The sequence below is a fragment of the Salmo salar genome, chromosome 20, assembly GCF_965601325.2.
Source record: "Salmo salar chromosome 20, fSalSal1, whole genome shotgun sequence".
NCBI classification, from domain to species: Eukaryota; Metazoa; Chordata; class Actinopteri; order Salmoniformes; family Salmonidae; genus Salmo; species Salmo salar.
In genome coordinates, this window is record NC_138310.1 from 29,885,372 (window position 1) to 29,907,158 (window position 21,787).

Here is a 21,787-nt window from a genome sequence, read left to right on the forward strand (position 1 = left end):
GGTGCAATTCCACGGTTAAAGTGATGCTAACAGAATGACAGCACAAACCATCATTTTACCCAACTTTCGTTCTGCACTAATTCTGCAAGTAAATGTGTTTTTGTAAACGTTTTCGTGGAAATGGTTCAAAGTAGTCATTGTGCAATGTGCGTAGAGTTGCATGGTTTGTTTAACTTTGTAATAATTTTTTTATTTTTTTTTTACATACATTTTAAAGTAAAAAATATGAGTCTCAGCAACACTCTTAACATGGAATTGCCTGCCTCTTATTGATGATCACATAGTGTTTGTGCTGAATAGGCAATTTCTGTTGTTGATTTCTGGAAAATAAGCCTACCAATTTACTGAGACCAATTATTTTATCAACATTGGCTGGGTTGGAGACCTTTCTCATTGTTCCAAGGACAAGGACTCTGAGAAGCCTGGGGCATTTCAACACCTGGCGTCCTCAGGGACACACACACACACACTCACAGTCTTATTTAACTAATCTTGTGGCGACAAACAATTGATTCCCATTCAAAATCGTATTTTTCCTTACCCCTAGACCTTACCCTAACATTAATCCCAAAACCTTAACCTTAACCTTAAGTCTAACATTTAACCCCTAAACCTAACACTAATTGTAACCTTAACTCTAAACCCCGTGGGGACTAACAAAAGGTCCCCAGTTGGTCAAATGTTTGTTTGTTTACTATTCTTGTGAAGACTTCATACACTGCTCTGTGAAATACTTAGTGGGTCACCTTTATGATGGGATTTGTTTTATTTACAGTAAGATATTGAACTTGAACAACAGGGAACCTTTTGTTACACACACTCCTTTTGATTTCTCTGAAAATAATCACCACAGTATTTGAGCAATGCCTGTTCTTTTACTACCTGATTCAATTTAATTTGAAAGGATCCTTACCGAAAAATGAAATAAAACATTGCACACAATGTTTAACATCAAAAGGCTACTGTAAAACTGTCCTACTATTACTAACTCTATCAAAGCTGTTATTAACTAGATTATATACAGTAGCTAGCTACTTTACTGTTGTGTGCTCATTGAGCCAGCATCTTAGTATAAATGTGAGTGTAGTGTTAAGGTGTGTGTTTGACAAACTGTGAGGTTGGCTGCTGCCATGGGCGCCAGTCTAATTTCTTCAATGTTTGTGTTTGTTTCTTGCTATGAGCTTCGCAAACCATAAGGAATAACGTGCGCTGTAGCCTACTATAGAATTACTCCTCAGCAGTACACATAATACTAGTCTACAATTACTACAGTGATACGCTACATTAGCCTAGCACAGACTCAGCAGTCTTGACTGTGTTATATGCAGGTTCCTGAGTTTTTCCTGACATAGCCAGAGCAGGAAAGGCTCAGGGTCCAAGTATACTAAGGCCTATAACTAGGCCCTAAACAAGCTTATTACTAAGACAGTTTTTCCTCGTAAGGTCACATGGTCAGGAACAACTCCTAGTTATGCTAAATATATAGCCTCACTCCAATTATCCACAAAGCAGCATGCTACATTTGCCTAGAATAAAGTAGCCTCACTGTCCAGCACATTACCAGTGCTCTTTGCAGTAGTGTGCTACATTCCTCCCCTGTGCTGAGAGCTGTTAGCAGCCGACCATCCCCTCAGCCTGCCTCATCTACTGCGGGAATGGTTCTACGAACATGACAGGGAATTCAGCTTACCGCCATGTCACCGAAAACACGGGGCTGGATGTGTGAAATACCTCTGTTAGAATACTGAGCGATGGAGATATCTTGCCAGTATTGTACAGTATGGTCATAGTCATAGGGAAGGCAAATGGAATCGTGACTCAGAGAAAGCTGCCTTGTGAGCACATATGCTGCTGGACCAGACCAGGTTTCACATGAACATTGGGAGTCCCAGGGGACCACATACAGTGGGGCAAAAATGTATTTAGTCAGCCACCAATTGTGCATGTTCTCCCACTTAAAAAGATGAGAGAGGCCTGTAATTGTCATCATAGGTATACTTCAACTATGACAGACAAAATGAGAAAAAAAAATCCAGAAAATCACATTGTAGGATTTTTAATGAATTTATTTGCAAATGATGGTGGAAAATAAGTATTTGGTCAATAACAAAAGTTTATCTCAATACTTTGTTATATACCCTTTGTTGGCAATGACACAGGTCAAACGTTTTCTGTAAGTCTTCACAAGGTTTTCACACACTGTTGCTGGTATTTTGGCCCATTCCTCCATGCAGATCTCCTCAAGAGCAGTGATGTTTTGGGGCTGTCGCTGGGCAACACAGACTTTCAACTCCCTCCAAAGATTTTCTATGGGGTTGAGATCTGGAGACTGGCTAGGCCACTCCAGGACCTTGAAATGCTTCTTACGAAACCACTCCTTCGTTGCCCGGGCGGTGTGTTTGGGATCATTGTCATGCTGAAAGACCCAGCCACGTTTCATCTTCAATGCCCTTGCTGATGGAAGGAGGTTTTCACTCAAAATCTCACGATACATGGCCCCATTCATTCTTTCCTTTACACGGATCAGTCGTCCTGGTCCCTTTGCAGAAAAACAGCCACAAAGCATGATGTTTCCACCCCCATGCTTCACAGTAGGTATGGTGTTCTTTGGATGCAACTCAGCATTCTTTGTCCTCCAAACACGACGAGTTGAGTTTTTACCAAAAAGTTATATTTTGGTTTCATCTGACCATATGACATTCTCCCAATCCTCTTCTGGATCATCCAAATGCTCTCTAGCAAACTTCAGACGGGCCTGGGCCAGGCTACTGGCTTAAGCAGGGGGACACGTCTGGCACTGCAGGATTTGAGTCCCTGGCGGCGTAGTGTGTTACTGATGGTAGGCTTTGTTACTTTGGTCCCAGCTTTCTGCAGGTCATTCACTAGGTCCCCCCGTGTGGTTTTGAGATTTTTGCTCACCGTTCTTGTGATCATTTTGACCCCACAGGGTGACATCTTGCGTGGAGCCCCAGATCGAGGGAGATTATCAGTGGTCTTGTATGTCTTCCATTTCCTAATAATTGCTCCCACAGTTGATTTCTTCAAACCAAGCTGCTTACCTATTGCAGATTCAGTCTTCCCAGCCTGGTGCAGGTCTATAATTTTGTTTTTGGTGTCCTTTGACAGCTCTTTGGTCTTGGCCATAGTGGAGTTTGGAGTGTGACTGTTTGAGCTTGTGGACAGGTGTCTTTTATACTGATAACAAGTTCAAACAGGTGCCATTAATACAGGTAACGAGTGGAGGACAGAGGAGCCTCTTAAAGAAGAAGTTACAGGTCTGTGAGAGCCAGAAATCTTGCTTGTTTGTAGGTGACCAAATACTTATTTTCCACCATAATTTGCAAATAAATTCATTAAAAATCCTACAATGTGATTTTCTGGAGTTTGTTTTCTCATTTTGTCTGTCATAGTTGACGTGTACCTATGATGAAAATTACAGGCCTCTCTCATCTTTTTAAGTGGGAGAACTTGCACAATTGGTGGCTGACTAAATACTTTTTTGCCTCACTGTAGACATGACCTATTGTGTGTGACTTATCATATCCATTTCTTCAATCCATATGAAAGTGGTAATATGTATGTTTTTGGGCAACCTGACCAAATTCACAAATAAATGTGAGTTTGTGAACCCCAGACTGGAGGTGTCATACTACCTATAAAACCTAGCGGGCAAACAGGGAAATGGTTTTCCCATAGGGAAATTTAGAAACACTTAAAATAAGGGCTGTGTTTTGTGTAGGTTTACCCTGGCGTGATGTTTTGATAACCATGTAAATCTATTGATAAGGTGACTTATCAATATATTCATCTCTATTTACTCTCAGATTCAAAAATGCTAATTGGCATGAAAGTAGACATCATGCAAGACTACAAATCCCTGCAAACTCCTGCACGTCATCTCTAGCTGAACCTTTGCTAACAGGTATTGTGTCAATAAAAACATTTGCACAAGACAGTTCACAGAATTGTCAATTTAAAGAAATTTAGCCAATTAATTCATTACTAAATTGAGCTAACATTAGATAGTTGATCCAGAAATTCTTACCTTTGCCTCGATTCAGCAGTCTCGTCCAGATTATCATGGCATATGTAGTTCTTTATGATAGCCACATTAGCAGCTAATTAGCATAGCATTTTGGGGGGTTAAATACAGGGTAAGCCTACATGAAACACAGCCCTTAAGTGTTTGTAAAATTTCCGATGGGAAAAATGAATGGTGGAAAAACGATTGGAACCATTTCCTTGTTTGACTGCTTGGTTTTATGGGTATTTTGACTCATACTGTGGTACTCTATAGATCTATCATTCTAGTCTAGGAAGCGGTAGATCTTTTATGTGCTCTATTTCTATGCTTCCCGTTAAGTTTTGTTTTTGCATCTTTTAGTTTCCGTTTTGTACACCAGCTTCAAACAGTAGAAGCAACAACATTTTTGGTTATGGAAAATATACTTCAGTGGTTTAAATGGTACAATGATTCTCCACACTATTCTATCTTATTTTGTCACATACTGAAATTAGGTAAACTATTAGAGTTTTGCGAACAGGAAATGGCAGAGTAATATCTACATAGTGCAACTTTAAGCAACAAACAAAAACAGCAGGGCATAAATTATAGCAATTTAATATCTAAACCATTGGAATGGGATAAGATAATACACTGAGTGTACAAAACATTAGAAACACCTTCCTAATAGTGAGTTGCACCCCCTTTTGTCCTCAGAACAGCCTCAATTCGTCAGGGCATGGACTCTACAAGACATTGAAAGCGTTCCACAGGGATGCTAGCCCATGTTGACTCCATTGCTTCCCACAGTTGCGTCAAGTTGGCTGGTAGAGGATCTCTACTCCGATTAGCTTGTTCCATCTCATCCCACAGATGCTCAGTTGGATTGAGATCTGGTGACATGTCAGTAAGCTGAATTCACTGTCATGTTCGTGGAACCATTTCTGGACAATCCTAGCCTTGTGGCATGATGCATTATCCTGCTGAAAAAATGAAATTGCAGATGGGTACACTGCCTCCAGGAAGGGATGCACCTGATTGGCAATGATGTTCAGATGTCTTGTGGCATTCAAACATTACTCCACTTTTATCAAAGGGCCCATGTGTGCTATGAAAACACAACCCACACCATCACACCACCAGCCTGCAATGTTGACAGGCAGCATGATGGATGCATGTACTCATGTGAAACAGCAGGAACTGGGATTCAACAGACCAGGCAATGTTTTTCCAATTCTCCAGTGTCCAGTGTTTTCGTTGCTTAGCCCACTGCAACCGCAGTTTCTTGTTTTTTCTGAAAGATGTGGAACTCTGTTAGGTCGTCGGCTGCCATACCCCATTCGTGTCAAGGTACAAAGAGTTATACATTAATTTATGCGTCTTTGGGCACCAATGTTGTGCTGGACAGACAGTTGACTATGTAGCCTGTCTGTTGCTATGCACAATTCGTGTCAGCCTCCTTTGTCCTCTTTCATCAATGACCCGTTTTTGACCACTGGGCTGCCGTTGGCTGGAAATCCTTTCGGTGGTGCACCATTCTTGATACATAGGGGAAACTGTTGATCATGAAAAACCCAACAGCTTTGGAGTTGTTGACACACAAACCGGTGCGCCTGGCACCTACTACCATACGTCGTTTAAAGGCACTTAAATATTTTGTCTTCCCATTTACCCTCTGAATGGCACACATACATACACAGATCTGCACACACACACACACAGAGGATGTGATCATGCTGTAGGAAGGTTAACTGGAAGACTCTGTGTAAGGCAAGGGCTTCGATTCAGCCCTCAAGGAAGCAGACAAGACCACATAGACATGTTGGTCTCTTTGTTGTGGGCATAGTGTGGGGAACATAAACAGCTGAACAGGGTGTTGGGTTTCCTCTACGGGTTTCTTCTCGTCAACAGTGAACTACCTGGAATCCGTGTCTCCAGCAACCGTGTGTGACTGGTGGGGGTTGAACCCGGGTCAACTGCATACCACTAGACTGCTAGCCCGCTCAGCTAAAGCCTAGTCATTAGCTCAAGGAGCGAAAACCAGTCTTCAGGTCTCAGGCAAGATTACTCATCACACAGGCCTTATTTACTGTTCCACATTCATTACATGAGGCTAGGTCCAAATAAACAGTGTCTGGAAATGCTTTCCACATATTGGATGTCTTAGAACTCATCTGGTTTAAGCAAGTTTGTTGAACAAGCTCTGTCCATTAGCTCAGCGTTTTGCATAGCCCACCCAAAACATCTTGTCACATGTTTTGCAAACACAATCACTCTGCCCCTCCAATCATTGACACCTTACACTGCTTTGGAACAGTCACAAGGTGTCATGGAGACAAATGGACTCATTATGGAAACCTTACACTGGAAAAGGAATGCGGTGTCATGGAGAAAATTGGGTCCATGAGTTCCTGATGAGCTTCCTGTTTCCTGCTGATTTGACTATGAGGTGGAGTTGGCCAGCTCAAGGTTAGCGTGCCACTGTGGGTTTGAATGGGAAAGCAGCTCATGCAAATCTTGTCCCCTTTGACAAATTATTGCCAAAGCAACACCTGTGTGCCGTCTGGTTCTGTCCCTGTCCTCATTCTGATATAAGGCTTGTCATAGCAGAGTCAGGCCTCCCTGAGACATTATGTCATTTTCCAGCTGGAAAGGGACTGGAGTGGCATGTATGTGTTCCCACAGACTCATGACTTATTCTGTCTAACCTTGTCCCCAGCTCAATTGCTACCACATTCAGTGCATTTGGAAAATATTCAGACCCCTTCTCTTTTCCACATTTTGCTACGTAACAGCCTTACTCTAAAATGGATTAAATACATTTTTTGCTTCATCTATCTACACACAATACCTCATAATGAAAATGTGAAATCAGGTTTTTAGACATTTTTGCAAATGTATAAAGAATAAAAAACAGATATCTTATTTACATAAGTATTTAGACCCTTTGCTGTGAGACTTGAAATTGAGCTCAGGTGCGTCCTGTTTCCATTCATCACCCATGAGATGTTTTTACAACTTTATTGGAGTCCACCTGTGGTAAATTCAATTGATTGGACATGATTTGGAAAGGCACACACCTGTCTATATAAGGTCACACAGTTGACAGTGCATGTCAGAGAAAAAACCAAGCCATGAGGTCGGAGGAATTGTCCATAGAGCTCCGAGACAGGATGGTGTCGAGGCACAGATATAGACAAGGCTACCAAAAAATGTATGCAGCATTGAAGGTCCCCAAGAACACAGTGGCCTCCATCCTTAAATGGAAGAAGTTTTGAACCACCAAGACTCTTCCCAGAGCTGGCCGCCCGGCCAAACTGAGCAATCGGGGGAGAAGGGCCTTGGTCAGGGAGGTGACCAAGAACCCGATAGTCACTCTGACAGAGCTGCAGAGTTCCTCTGTGGAGATGGTTGTCCTTCTGGTAGGTTCTCCCATCTCTGCAGCACTCTACCAATCAGGCCTTTATGGTAGAGTAACCAGACAGAAGCCACTCCACATTAAAAGGCACATGACAGCCCGCTTGGAGTTTGCCAAAAGGCACCTAAAGGACTCTCAGACCATAAGAAACAAGATTCTCTGGTCTGATGAAACCAAGATTGAACTCTTTGGCCTGAACGCTAAGCATCATGTCTAGAAGAAACCTGGCACCATCCCTACGGTGAAGCATGGTGGTGGCAGCATAATGCTGTGGGGATGTTTTTCAGGGGCAGGGACTGGGAGAGTAGTCAAGATCGAAGGAAAGATGAACGGCGCAAAGTACAGAGAGATCCTTGATGAAAGCCTGCTCCAGAGCGCTCAGACTGGGGCGAAGGTTTACCTTCCAACAGGACAACGACCCTCAGCACACAGTCAAGACAACACAGGAGTGCTTCGGGACAAGTCTCTAAATGTCCTTGAATGGCCCGGACTTGAACCCGATCGAACATCTCTGGAGAGACCTGAAAATAGCTATGCAGCGACACTCCCATCCAACCTGGCAGAGCTTCAGAGGATCTGCAGAGAAGAATGGGAGAAACTCCCCAAATACAGGTGTGCCAAGCTTGTAGCATCATACCCAAGAAGACTCAAGGCTGTAATCACTGCCAAAGGAGCTTCAACAAAGTACTGAGTAAAGGGTCTGAATACTTTATGTAAATGTGATATTTCAGTTTTTTCACTTTGCCGTTATGGGGTATTGTGTGTAGATTGATGAGAAGGAAAAAAAGCTATTTAATCCATTTTAGAATAAGGCTGTAATGTAACAAACTGTGGAAAAAGTCAAGGGGTCTGAATACTTTCTGAATGCACTGTATGGCAATGGTCTATTTGCATATAGGTCTACTGCAGCTCTGATTGGTTATGGCGGAACGGTTTGTGTAGAGTATGAGTCGTGTCTGTCAATGCAATAGAATCCTACTCTGCGTTCTTCCCAACAAAATCTCTGGCACAGTTCGTTTTGCATACTAAGTCTTGCATAGTTTTTTTTGTTTCAGTATGTTGCATTGAAAGTGGCTAATATTGCATTGATTCGATTACAATTTCCACGGTAAATGGAAACATTGATAGTGTTAACTAACAGGGGAAACTAGGAAGTTGATTGAAGTTCAATCTCGTGCTTCTCTCTGCGCGCTGATATTTCAAATGTGAGGCGTGTACAGCTTAGAGGGAACATTTAGTTGTAATAGGCATGAGAGATCCAAAGACTATTCTTACTTTAGACATTGACGAGTGACTGTGGTCTGAATTCTGCCTGTATGCAGGAAGAATAAGTGGACAGTTACAATCAATAAAATGTTTCTGCAATCCGCAGCCTTAAGGGTTTGAGTGTACTCCTGGGTCAGAGAGCATCGTTAGACAGTCACACTGTACTACTCCATAATGGAAGACTGATGGATAGATAGGGCCATAATAGCAGTGATGTGAGTCTCATTTGAAACACAATTACATAACAAGAGGGGAACACTGAAGGTCTCAGCACTTTATTTCAGCACTTTAAACCACTGCTGTCGGTGACTCTTACTATCTGACTGATTGGACTGGCTTGCTGACTGACTGGCGTGCCTTGTCTTTATGTGGCAGTTAAAGAGGTGGAACATTGGCTTTAGATGTCCTGGTACAGAGCTAGCAGTGTTGAGTTTTTATAATGAAATCTTGCACTTTGCTCCTGACTGTTTTTGTGTTTTGTGTGACCGTTCTTCAAATCAGTCATCCTCCCTCTGAGCTGTTTCTCTTTTTCTCTCTCAGTAACTTTCAATGTGGCACCGCCATAGGATGCCACCTATCCAACAAGTCAGTTCGTAAAATGTCTGCCCTGCTAGAGCTGCCCCGGTCAACTGTAAGTGCTGTTATTGTGAAGTGGAAACATTTCGGAGCAACAATGGCTCAGCCACAAAGTGGTAGGCCACACATGCTCACAGAACGAGAGCGCTGAAGTGTGTAGCGCGTAAAAATCGTCTGTCCTCGGATGCAACACTCACTACCGAGTTCCAAACTGCCTATGGAAGCAACATCAGCACAAGAACTGTTCATCGGGAGCTTCAGGAAATGGGTTTCCAAGCCTAAGATCCCCATGTGCTGTGCCAAGCGTCGGCTGGAGTGGTGTAAGTTTCGCCGCCGTTGGACTCCGGAGCACTGGAAATGCATTTTCTGGAGTGATGAATCACGCTTCACCATCTGGCAGTCCAACGAACAAATCTGGGTTTGGCGGATGCCAGGAGAACGCTACCTGCCCGACTGCATAGTGCCAACTGTAAAGTTTGGTGGAGGAGGAATAATGGTCTAGGGCTGTTTTTCATTCTTCGGGCTAGCCCCTTAGTTCCAATGAAGGGGAATCTTAACGCTACAGCATACAATGACATAAGTGGAGGATCTTCAGAGAAGGAAGGGGAGAACTATCTTCCTCAGTGAAACACAAAAAATTATCCTTTTAAGATAAAAATATACTAAATATAATTGATTAAAACACATTTTGCAATGAAGGTCTACAGTAGCCTCAACAGCACTCTGTAGGGTATAACCATGGTGTAGCCAGAGACAGCTAGCTTCCGTCCTCCTCTGGGTACCTTGACTCGATTGCAAAACTTAGGAGGTTCATGGTTCTCACCCCCTTCCATACAGTATTTATGACAACTTCCGGAGGACGTCCTCCAACCTATCAGAGGATGTATTCATTCCAGCAATTCTGTTGAAAAACGTTTCTTAAACGGAACAAAATGGGGATAAACATACCTGAATTTGTCCAATAGAAACTTTTGTTTGCCACTGTTGAACTAATGATTACACACTAGATCAGCTAGATGCAGGCAAGAGTGTGCAAGGCGGTACTGAATGTGTCACTGTCTGTCCATGTGTCACCTCAAATTTGTCTCTCCACCTGTGTGCACCTATGTTGTAAACTTTCTTTCATAGGCTAAATTGTAGCAAACTCATGATGGGTATAGGGAAAATTCTGAGTATCATGTAGTAGCCGAAACCTATCGATGTTACATTGAACTGGGTGAATTGAATATGAATGACAGTCATCCAATATGCTGCCATAGAAATAAGGCCATGCTCATGAAAAATACAATTGTCCTCCCTCATCTTAAACGGTACTGACCACCACTGAATGAGATTCTAGATGATTCTGTGCTTCCAACTTTGTATCAACAGTTTGGGGAAGGTCCTTTTCAGCATGACAATACCCCCGTGCACAAAGCGAGGTACATAGAGAAATGGTTTGTCGAGATCGGTGTGGAAGAACATGAGATGTACAACGAGCAGGTGTCCACATACTTTTGGTCATGTAGTGTAAGTTGACCATCAGTTGTTACCATTGTTATATTCTGTACTTTACTACCCATTACTACCTTTAATGGTCGTATGTGTAAGTACTGTTTGTGCAGTCGCTGGAATGAAGAGGGGGCAAAACTTCCCGGTTAGAGCTATCCGGGATCCTTGGGACGTCCCTACCCTAAACCTTAACGATAACCCTTACCTATCCCTAACCTTTAACCCTTAACAATTTTTTATTTCAACTTCAATGGGGCAATGTGAGAGTTGCGACATCCCAAGGAATCCAGGATAGCATGGGCAAAAACTTCCCACAGAATATTGTTTTGTGTTGCATTGTGGGTTGTTTACACAACCAGACTGGAGCTGAAGGTTTGTTTCCCATGACAACCATTCCTTTCTTTGAGCGCCGGCATGATCAGAGTTTATCAGTTTACTTTTCCACTTGGGTAAATACAAATACTGTTGGCCTTGATTTCCACCAGGAAACAGGTGGTTCTGAAGGCGCCTGTTGTCCTAGAACGTATAGTCTGGGTCTTTGCCTAGGGCTGTGTTTGACCCCTTTTGACTGGGCAGGCTGAACCATCAGCAGTTGTGTATTTGGGCAGTTGCACAGTAACGGACTTGCGCTGAGATTGAAAATGTATGCCAAAACAAAAAACTTTTATTTCAAAGTCTAACAAACCATACAACTCTATGCACAAGGACAACATTTTACTATTTACCCTGGAAGAACTGTAAAGTTTGGTAACAGAATTTCAGTAAAATCTCCCTCAGTTTTTTATGTGAGCATGTTTTCCAAAAACTCTTAAATATTTGTTCCGAATTAACATGAAAAGATGTTTGAAGAAAGAATGAGGTGTCAGCTATGACATGACACTTTGTTTCAAAACTAAATCTCTTTTGGTTATTGAACTACAGTAAGTAACAGAATTGCGGAATTTCATGATGGGTCTATACTACACAGAAATACATAATTATGGATACGAATGTCAGTCTCTTCATGGTGATAGGTACACACCAATATCTTCCTTTGCATATTTGGGTATTATTCTACGCACTGGCTATTATTTAAATGAGCTCCACCACCAAACAAGACCAAATTTGGTTGGACTGGACCAAATCTTAACCAATCATAGACGACTATGATTGGACATCTAAGTACAGCTCAGTACATTATAGTATACTCAACTCTAGTGTGCTCAACTGTGTACTGTACTGAACTCTATTTTACTGTACAGTACAGGACTGAGCTATAATCTACATTTTATTTACTGTACTGTGATCTAATGTAATGTAATATATATACTGTGCTCTCCAAACTTGTGAAACAAAGACGTTTATCATTGGTTCAGATTTGGTCCGGACCGAACCAAATCTCAACCAATCATGGACATCTATGTTTGACCCAAATTAAGGCTGGTCCAGATGTCTGTGGATGTTGAAATCAAGGCCAGGGCGGACTGACCAAATTTCAACTACTTTTCAAACGTCCAGTGACGTCCGGTGTCGGTCGATGCTAAGTGGATGAGAATGATGGTTACAGTAAATGGAAAGAGCGGGGGCTCATGGGTAGGTGTCAGTAAGAGATGAAAGAGGTGACATTAATTGGAGAGAGCGGGAGGGAGGGCTTGTTCAAACTTTTGCTTTGACCACCAGATGACAGAAAGAAAACAGTTATCAGCTGAACATAACTGATTTGGGAACAGAATTTTGAGTTTAATCACTTAAACAAAATTGATATCAGTAAAAACCAACTAATTGATAGGTCTACCTTTATTTGTTACTTCTGTTGACTTTCATTATCCTCCCTCCTCAAATTAGAAACTACCTTAAAGATATGTGGGTTTTTGGTAAAGGAATTACAAGGCAGTGTTTCTTAGACTTACAGAAGCCAGAGCAAATTATACTAAACTAATTATGTGTTGATATTAGTTGGCAGGGGGCTTTACTTCAACATTATTGTGTTTTGATGTATTTCTACTACCTTTTAAGACTTCTCTGGTAGATGTTTTCTAAGACCCCTTTTCCATCTGTTTGACCAGTAATCAAAGCCTTTGCTTATTCCTGAAAAATGCATATACGCCTTAATTTCCATAAAATGTAGACTCTTACAGTGGCTTGTGAAAGTATTCAACCCCCTTGGCATTTTTCCTATTTTGTTGCCTTACAACCTGGAATTAAGTGATTTTTTGGGGGGGGGTTGTATCATTTTGATTTACACAACATGCCTACCACTTTGAAGATACAAAATATTTTTTATTGTGAAACAAACAAGAAATAAGACAAAAAAACAGAACTTGAGCATGCATAATTATTCACCCCCGCAAAGTCAATAATTTGTAGAGCCACCTTTTGCAGTAATTACAGCTGCAAGTCTCTTGGTATGTTTCTATACCCTTGGCACATCTAGCCACTGGGATTTTTGCCCATTCTTCAAGGCAAAATTGCTCCAGCTCCTTCAAGTTGGATGGGTTCCGCTGGTATAGAGCAATCTTTATGTCATACCACAGATTCTCAATTGGATTGAGGTCTGGGATTTGACTAGGCCATTCCAAGACATTTAAATGTTTCCCCTTAAACCACTCGAGTGTTGCTTTAGCAGTATGCTTAGGGTTATTGCCCTGCTGGAAGGTGAAACTCCGTCCCAGTCTCAAATCTCCGGAAGACTGAAACGCGTTTCCCTCAAGAATTTCCCTGTATTTAGCGCCATCTTCATTCCTTCAATTCTGACCAGTTTCCCAGTCCCTGCCGATGGGAAAACATCCCCACAACATGATGCTGCCACCACCATGCTTCACTGTGGGGATGGAGTTCTCAGGGTGATGAGGTGTTGGGTTTGTGCCAGTCATAGCGTTTTCCTTGATGACCAAAAAGCTCGATTTTAGTCTCATCTGACCAGAGTACCTTCTTCCATATGTTTGGGGAGTCTCCCACATGCCTTTTGGCGAACACCAAACGTGTTTGCATATTTTTTTCTTTAAGCAATGGCTTTTTTTCTGGCCACACTTCCGTAAAGCCCAGCTCTGTGGAGTGTACGGCTTAAAGTGGTCCTATGGGCAGATACTCCAATCTCCACTGTGGAGCTTTGCAGCTCCTTCAGGATTGTCTTTGGTCTCTTTGTTGCCTCTCTGATTAATGCCCTTCTTGCCTGGTCCGTGAGTTTTGGTGGGCGGCCCTCTCTTGGCAGGTTTGTTCTGGTGCCATATTCTTTACATTTTTTAATAATGGATTTAATGGTGCTCTGTGGGATGTTCAAAGTTTCTGATATTTTTTTATAACCCAACCCTGATCTGTACTTCTCCACAACTTATCCTGTTTGGAGAGCTCCTTGGTCTTCATGGTGCCGCTTGCTTGGTGGTGCCCCTTGCTTAGTGGTGTTGCAGACTCTGGGGCCTTTCAGAACAGGTGTGTATATATACATAGATCATGAGACACTTAAATTGCACACAGGTGAACTTTATTTAACTAATTATGTGACTTCTGAAGGTAATTGGTTGCACCAGATCTTATTTAGGGGCTTCATAGCAAAGGGGGTGAATACATATGCACGCACCACTTTTCAGGTTTTAATTTTTTTTTAAACTTTTTGAAACAAGTTATTTTTTTCACTGACAATTTGGACTATTTTGTGTATGTCCATTATATGAAATCCAAATAAGTCTATTTAAATTGCAGGTTGTAATGCGGCAAAATAGGAAAAAACGGCAAGGGGGATGAATACTTTTGCAAGGCACTGTAGCTTTCATTTGATCTGCTCCTCTGAACATCCCGTGTTGGTGCTCATGGGCCCTTTTACATGGAAATATCCCTAGTCATATCTCCCTTGGCTCAGCTAGGTTTCTCTGCTTCATTAAAACTATGTTTCTCAGCATCTGTTTGACATGACCGTAATGAAAGCTAAAGGAATGTGCAATGGCTGCAATTGGCCTTGCGGTTCACAGTAAATATACATGTACAGTACATACAGTATAGGCAATAGGAGGTTCTTTCCTCTGAGCTCAGTTGAAGTGCAGCTGTGGAGGGTTGAAACCTCTACCCATAATCCTGTGTTTACATGCTCTATTTTTCAGATCCACTGATGCATAGAACAACTCTAAAGTAGTAATTTAACGTGCATGTTACATCTAATTGGTGTTTCTCTAGGAAATTATATTATGTACTTGGAAATTAAATGAATTTGAAAGTCTTGGGTTTGATGTGGTCCAATAAGATCCAAGTTAGATCAGATGGCCATAATGGGCTTAATAAACCAGCTTCACTGTTGAATATCTCTGAACAACCCTTTAAAAAGCTGTTCTCAGAACACAACAACATCACAGGAAGCATGTATACTCAGGGGAAGTGTTTGTCAAAACATTGTTTAAATGTGCTCTGGTTTGTTTAGGAAAGAGAGAGAACACATTACTAGCAAAGCAAGGAAAGTCAACTTCAGAACGATATGTAGTTTTATTGGGATTAGCAGCTGTGGTTTGTAAGTAAGGAATCTACATGTTGCTGAAATGACTTACTTCCCCTTAAAAATGTATTACTGTACATTTTTGGGGATTCTTTCACTGCAAGTTCTCCATAGCTCTGATTCAACATGTGGCATTCTCTCATTGGCAACACTAAGGAAATGTGTTTATCAGCGAGGAGAGCCTAATGTGAGGGACTGTTTAAAAACTCTGCATCCTCTTGGTCGTATAACAGCAGTTGAATCTAGATGGAGAAATTCCCTTTTTCATCTGATTGATCTTAATGACCTCCAATTGACTTATCTCCCTTTCCCTGCACCACAGTTTCTATGGTAGCCTCTGAGATGGTGCAAACTCCATAAGATGGCCACCAGAGCTACATAGGCATAGGCTGTCAAATCATCAGATAGAGATTGGCTGGTGTTTGGTTCTCTGCCCAGGAATTGGTTTGTTGTTATTTGACTCTTGGGATTCCAATTGACTGTAGCTGTAGGTCATGTTGTTGTTGTTGTTGTTGTTGTTTTGGTCCTGCTGAGCTCCCACTCTCCCCCTTCTCTCTCCTGGCAAGGGAAAGACTAGGAGAGGCCCACAATGGGGCCTGGATAGAGAGACTGAAAGGAAGACTGATGAAGAGAGGGAGAATAGGAGAGTGAGTGAAAGAAAGACTTATGTTGTGAGAGTGTGCATGAGGAAAGGGTGAGGCTAAGAGGTAGAGGGAGTGTGTGTGTGTACATGGTGGTAGTTACAAAGACAGCCCTCTCTGTGCTTTCCCCCTTTCTTTCTGTCTCTGTCTCTCTTTCTTTATTCTTTCTATCCTTCAGCTCCTGACCCAAGATCAGTGATGGGAGGGTGACCCTGTCCCGTCGCCCACTACGCCTGATCGTCCCATGTGGCAGCCGCATGCATCATTATGACCGTGTTACCTCCCTCAACACCTCTAATAAAGTCACATCTCACAAGGTGCTGCACAGAAGGAATATAATAACAGGGCAATGTTTTGATTCTTGGTAAGACATTGCTGGTTAAGGGAGAGGACCGTGCACTCCGTGTCGGGGCTTGACTGGGCTGGATTAGGCTTCATTAAGCTTCATTCTCTCTGAGTGTCATGTTTTTGTTGACGGTGGGTGGACTATTATGGTTTGGAGTGTAGGCTAATTTGTGGACATTGTTAGTTTGCCAGCAATTTTAGAGCTCTCCTATAACAGCGTGGCTGCTGAATGAGACAAGGAGAACACTAGTGCTCATGCATATGTTTTAGCCTCTACGCCATATCCTTATCACTCGCCATATCACTGTCTATAGTCGTCTCTGTCAGACCCTATACCCAAAGCATTTATTTTGGTTTGATTGCAGGGCTTTCCCAAGCTGCTTCATTGTATTGACCTTTCTGTCAAGTAAATTCTATGTTGATTCTAGCTCATCAAACCTTCTATTGTCTCCCAGTCCACATGCAGACGTCAGTTAGGCTAGTTGGACATTCCTCTCCCTGCCTACCAGAACATGATAGGACTAGAGCACGGTCATAGAAACCACTGTGCAAACAAACACCAGGTTATATGAGAGGACTGGAGCTGTATAACCTTATAAGCAATGGTCTCAAAGGAAGTTATCTAGCTTGCCCTCTACCACTCATTCTCTCTTTCCTTACTTTAATAAACCATTCTCCCTCTTTCTATCCCCTCTCTCATTCTTTCGACAGCGGTTTCTGTTTCTCTCTTTTCACTTTCTATCCCTCTTTCATTTGCATTCTCACTCTCCCTATTCCCTCTTGTTGCTGCTACACTGTCTCTGTCCCTCTCTATCCCTCTCTGTGTTTCTCACCCTTCTCCCTCTCTAGTGTTGGGGCCATGTGATTCTGTGGGCACAGAGTGGCCCACTCCTCTCGGCTCCACTCATCTCCCTCCCCTCTGCTCTGCTGCACAGTGCTGCTGGAGAGACAGAGACATTCCCTGAATAACAAACACACACACACACATTCCTCTACAGTGCTCTCTGTCTCTCTCCCTCTCTCCTTATCTTGTTCCATCTTCTTTCTCTATCTTCATTTATTTCTGTCTTTCTCTCTCTATTTCTATCCTTCTCTTTCTTCACTACACTTCTGAAAGATAATATCTGTAGCCATTAAACAGAGAGACTTTTAAAGTGTTCTCTCACTGACACTCTTTCTCTCACTCATCCTCCCTTTCGCACTCTGGCCCTGTATGCCAATGGTAAAAGGTCATATGATAGCGTCATAATGAGTTATGTGTATCTGCCAATTATATACTTTAGTCTATCTGCATAGAAAGGACACTCATGTACTCTATTCTACTCCATTAACTCCTTTTATTCTATGGAGCAGAGGCAATTGAATAGTTGAAAATGCATGTATAGATATCCACATAATGATACTGGAGGTGAACCACAGTTCAATAGAGTGCTCTTCATTTTTCTGTGCTGCTAATGTTTTATACTGTATCTCCTACTCTCTGTTCAATTGAGCAGCAGTGTCTGTGTTTAGACTTGAGCTCTGCGTGGTAGGACTCCGTTGTTTTCAGGTGCAGTGGACTGTTCTAAACAGTTGGCCTGCAGCTCTGTTCCTCTCGCAGAGGTGTGGTGTATGTAGGAGCGTCCCAGAGGATCCACAGGCAGGCTCTTACTGTCTGTAGCAGAATGTGGAACACTTACAGAACTGGCCGTAACTTTACCTGCGCATTGTTAAATGCTCCACCTATGTAGAGTTGTTTGGGACACTGAGGCGGTGTAGGTAGTGTAGAGATGGATGCAGTAGATTTGCCGTTCAGGTTTGTGATTTCTCCTTTCTCCCTCTTGCTCTCTTTCAAGCTGTTTTGACTGGATGAGCTGTGTTGTGGCGTCTTGTGTGATCTCTTGGGATTAACACTGGTAACCGGGATCCTGGGACTGTCCCAGGATAACTCTTCACATTTCCCGAAAAAATGTAATGACAAGACACGGGAAACTACGGAAATTGTCGCCTGATATCACACTAATGCAATTCCAAAAAATACACAACATGTGTTGATTGGCAGATTGGCAAGAAAATCTAATTGCACATTATCCAAACAGGTTGTCGCATGGAAGCCTTTAACCTACCGTATTTACTTCCCACAAAGTCGCCATAAATGAAAAGCACACGCACCGTTTTGATTGGGACAGCTCCATCGCGCAGCTTTGAGACTCTTCTGGATAAATCAATCAATGTCAGATATTTTTTCACTGAATCTCCTTTTGGATATTTGGTAACTATTAGGCTATTAAATGTTAGCTAATTATCTAGCAAGATTAGCAACTTTTGTAATTTTAATTTTGTTTGACTGCTGTTACAACGTTTGTGTGATTCGACAACTCATTAGTTTACACTGGGTGCGTACTGAGTGCGATGTGTCGACATAGCCTAGGGCTACTGCTGAAATGCGCTGAATTAATTGAGGAGCATGATAACTCTCCGAATTCATGAATGGCCTGTGAAGCAATTCACAACAATGTCATTGCCGATCAAAGTTACTCCATCATTACTAAATATCAGTTTCGCCTGCTGTGAAATTTTTAAATAGGGGCGCCGGCAATGTGGCGCAGCGACACTCTTATAGAACCCTGGCATAGTGACCATATCTTGGTTAAAAACGCTTTAATTGGCCACTTCAGATTTTTGCAGTAGGTATTGAAACTTGGTAGATTTTCAGGAAAATACTAATCCCAAGTGGTCTCTATGAGTGGTGATAGTGATGTACTGTAGTTAATCAGAAGGATGAAGTCAGGACAGAGCTGCGGCGGTGCTGCTTTCTGTTTGGCAAAGATTTAACTCAATCTCCTTCCAAAGAAACGAGAGCATCTCTCTCCTCCTGTGCAGGGATCATTCTATCTAGTCATATTTCCCTCAGCTCAGCTAGGTTTCTCTGTATCGTTAAAACTCTGTTTCTAAGCATCTGTTTTGTTATGGAACACTTCTGTGATAATTTCAAAAGACTTGGTCTGACACTGTACCCAATTAGGAGTCTGAAGCAGGAACCTCCAGTGAGGAACAAAGAGAGTTTAGACAGTCAGGCAGGCACGTCTGCTGGGGACTGGAGGGAGCCCACAACAACCACAGTTAGCCAGCTCCTAATCAGTCTAGGATTGTATCCTTACTTAGTCCTTAAATCTTCTGATTTAGTTAACGGAGGTATACGATTTGTTTCGGGGTTTAGACATTATCTCTCTGGAAGATACCTAAAGTGATATCTTATAAACCCAATATAAACAAACTGGAGGTAATTGTATCTATTTTTTATTTTACCATGGCAGTTCCAGCAATATTTGAATCTCTTTCAATCTCAAGTGTGTCCTAGCCAAGAAAGGCAGCAATTGCGGCAATTGAGTATCTTAATACGTAGATCCCTGGAGCTAAGGTGCCTCTTCATGTTACCCACTCACTTTGTCCATGCCAGAAATCTTCTGGGCTTGTTTAACATCCCTCAGTCTGGGTTGTGAAGGCTTAATGTCAAGGAAGCCTGGCAGTCTTCAGCTCTCTGCGTTGCTGCCACCCTATTGATTAGCCTTTATGTCTTCTATCTGCTGCAGTAATCTAATAGTGTCTGTGGGGACTGAGGATAAACAGAGCTAGCCGCCCTCTCTCTTTCTCTCTCTCTCTGCTGAGCTGCTCTGTAGTATCCCTCCATGGAGATATCTAGTGGAGATAATGTGTTGGTTCAAGGTTGTTTTAAATGAAATGAAAAGGAGGGTCTATTTAAATGAAAGGGATGGTCTCTGGGTCTAGCCTGGTAGCAGATCTGTCATGTTCGTTGTCCTGTCAACAGAATTGGGAAGTAACAGGTTACAGTTACCAGTTTTTACATGTAATAATCTTGGATTACATGTAATCTGTTACTCTCTAACCCTGTTACGTTACCAGCTAAAATATTGTAATCAAATTACACATACTTTTGGTTATTACTTCCAGGATTACTTTTCAGAATGTATGTTTGCAGTGGTGTAAAGTACTTAAGTAAAAATACTTTAAAGTACTACTTAAGTAGTTTTTTGGGGTATCTGTACTTTACTTTACTATTTATATTTTGACAACTTTTACATTTACTTCACTACATTCCTAAAGAAAATATAGTACTTTTTACTTTATACATTTTCCCTGACAACCCAAAGTACTTACCTTTTGAATGCTTAGCAGAACAAGAAAATTGTGAAATTCACCCACTTATCAAGAGAACACGTGGTCATCCCTACTGCCTATGGTCTGGCGGACTCACGAAACACAAATGCATCTTTTGTAAATAATGTGTCTATCCATACATTTTAAAAACAAGAACATGCTTTGCTTAATATAAGGAATTTGAAATGATTCATACTTATATTTTAGAAATTAAATTTACTTTTGATACTTAAGTATATTTAAAACCAAATACTTTTAGACTTTTACTCAAGTAGAATTGTACTGGGTGACTTTCACTTTTTCTTGAGTAACTTTCTATTAACATATCTAAACTTATACTCAAGTATGACAATTGGATACTTTTTCCACCACTGTATGTTTGCAGAAAAAAATTGTTGACAGCTTTCTGTTTTCTCAATGACATTCAAATCAGCATTGAAAAAAGGTGCACGTTTCTCCTGAGCAAGTCTGACCGCAAGTCAGAGACCACTATGATGACACACCAAATGCGTTTGATGGATCGCGGGAAAAGTGCAGGAATTTATAGGCTACAGTCCAAGCTATGTCTTCCAATGGTGCGACTGCTGTCGGCATCAAAAGATTATCCAACTTGAATAAAAGCTTGGAGGTAAGGATGACAGTAGTGGTGTAGTCTACGGTGATACGGATATCACTTATTATTGATATCTACATAGCGCACTGATGTGATTCACACTGCTGCTCTCTCATTTAGCTATTTGCGCCTTATGTAATGTGGTTGGCTGTTCACAAATGTACTGTAGATGTGTGTTTTAACCCAATAATGGTTGAATTGAAGAAGTTTAAGCTACCTATCAAGCATTGTTTTTGCGACCAGTGGACATCCAGTGAAAAATGTGCCCTTGCAACAGCTGCATAGTGCAGATCCAGGGCCTCATTAATGCAGGGGCTTGCAGGGCTGAAGCCCCAGGGCCCAAGCTCATAGGGGGCCCTTGAGGCAGAGAAAAATGGAAGTGTGTATGTATCAGTACCAAAAGTTTGGACACACCTACTAATTCCAGGGTTTTTCTTTATTTTTTATTATTTTCTACATTGTAGAATAATAGTGAAGACATCAAAACTATGAAATAACACATGGAATCATGTAGTAACCAAAAAAGTAACCAAAAAAGTGTTGTATAGCAGGTCAACAAATGGCATGCGGCAGGTTAGTCTTATGTAGTACTTGTTATGTTTGTTCCTTGTATAATGACAAGGTAGGTTTAACTACTTTTAATGAACATATACTTCAGCTAGAAAACTCATTATTTAGCCATGCAAGGCATTGTTCAACCACCTGCCCCGCCCGCATAGCCTGCTGGGTAACGTAGTCTAAATTATTAACACATAACAACACAGTACTAGTTGTAATAGAGTTTTGTTATGTACCCATCAGTGACATTCCCTGTTGG

At 41.8% G+C, this 21,787-nt stretch overlaps 1 protein-coding gene across 7 annotated transcripts in view; it reads left to right on the forward strand.

Annotated features, from left to right (window-relative positions):
- The window catches only part of LOC106580411 (phosphatidylinositol 4-phosphate 5-kinase type-1 beta), an 82,803-nt gene that overhangs the window by 707 nt on the left and 60,309 nt on the right, over window positions 1-21,787 (forward strand). For 2 of the 7 annotated variants that reach the window (XM_082966350.1, XM_082966349.1), the window contains exon 2: window positions 3,825-3,922. The exons of 3 other annotated variants lie outside the window; for them this stretch is intronic. The gene's annotated coding sequence lies outside the window, so the exon portion shown is untranslated. Of the gene's footprint in view, window positions 1-3,824; window positions 3,923-16,032; window positions 16,172-21,787 lie in introns of all 7 variants that reach the window. 2 more of the 7 variants (XM_045703208.2, XM_045703207.2) reach the window with 1 other exon arrangement.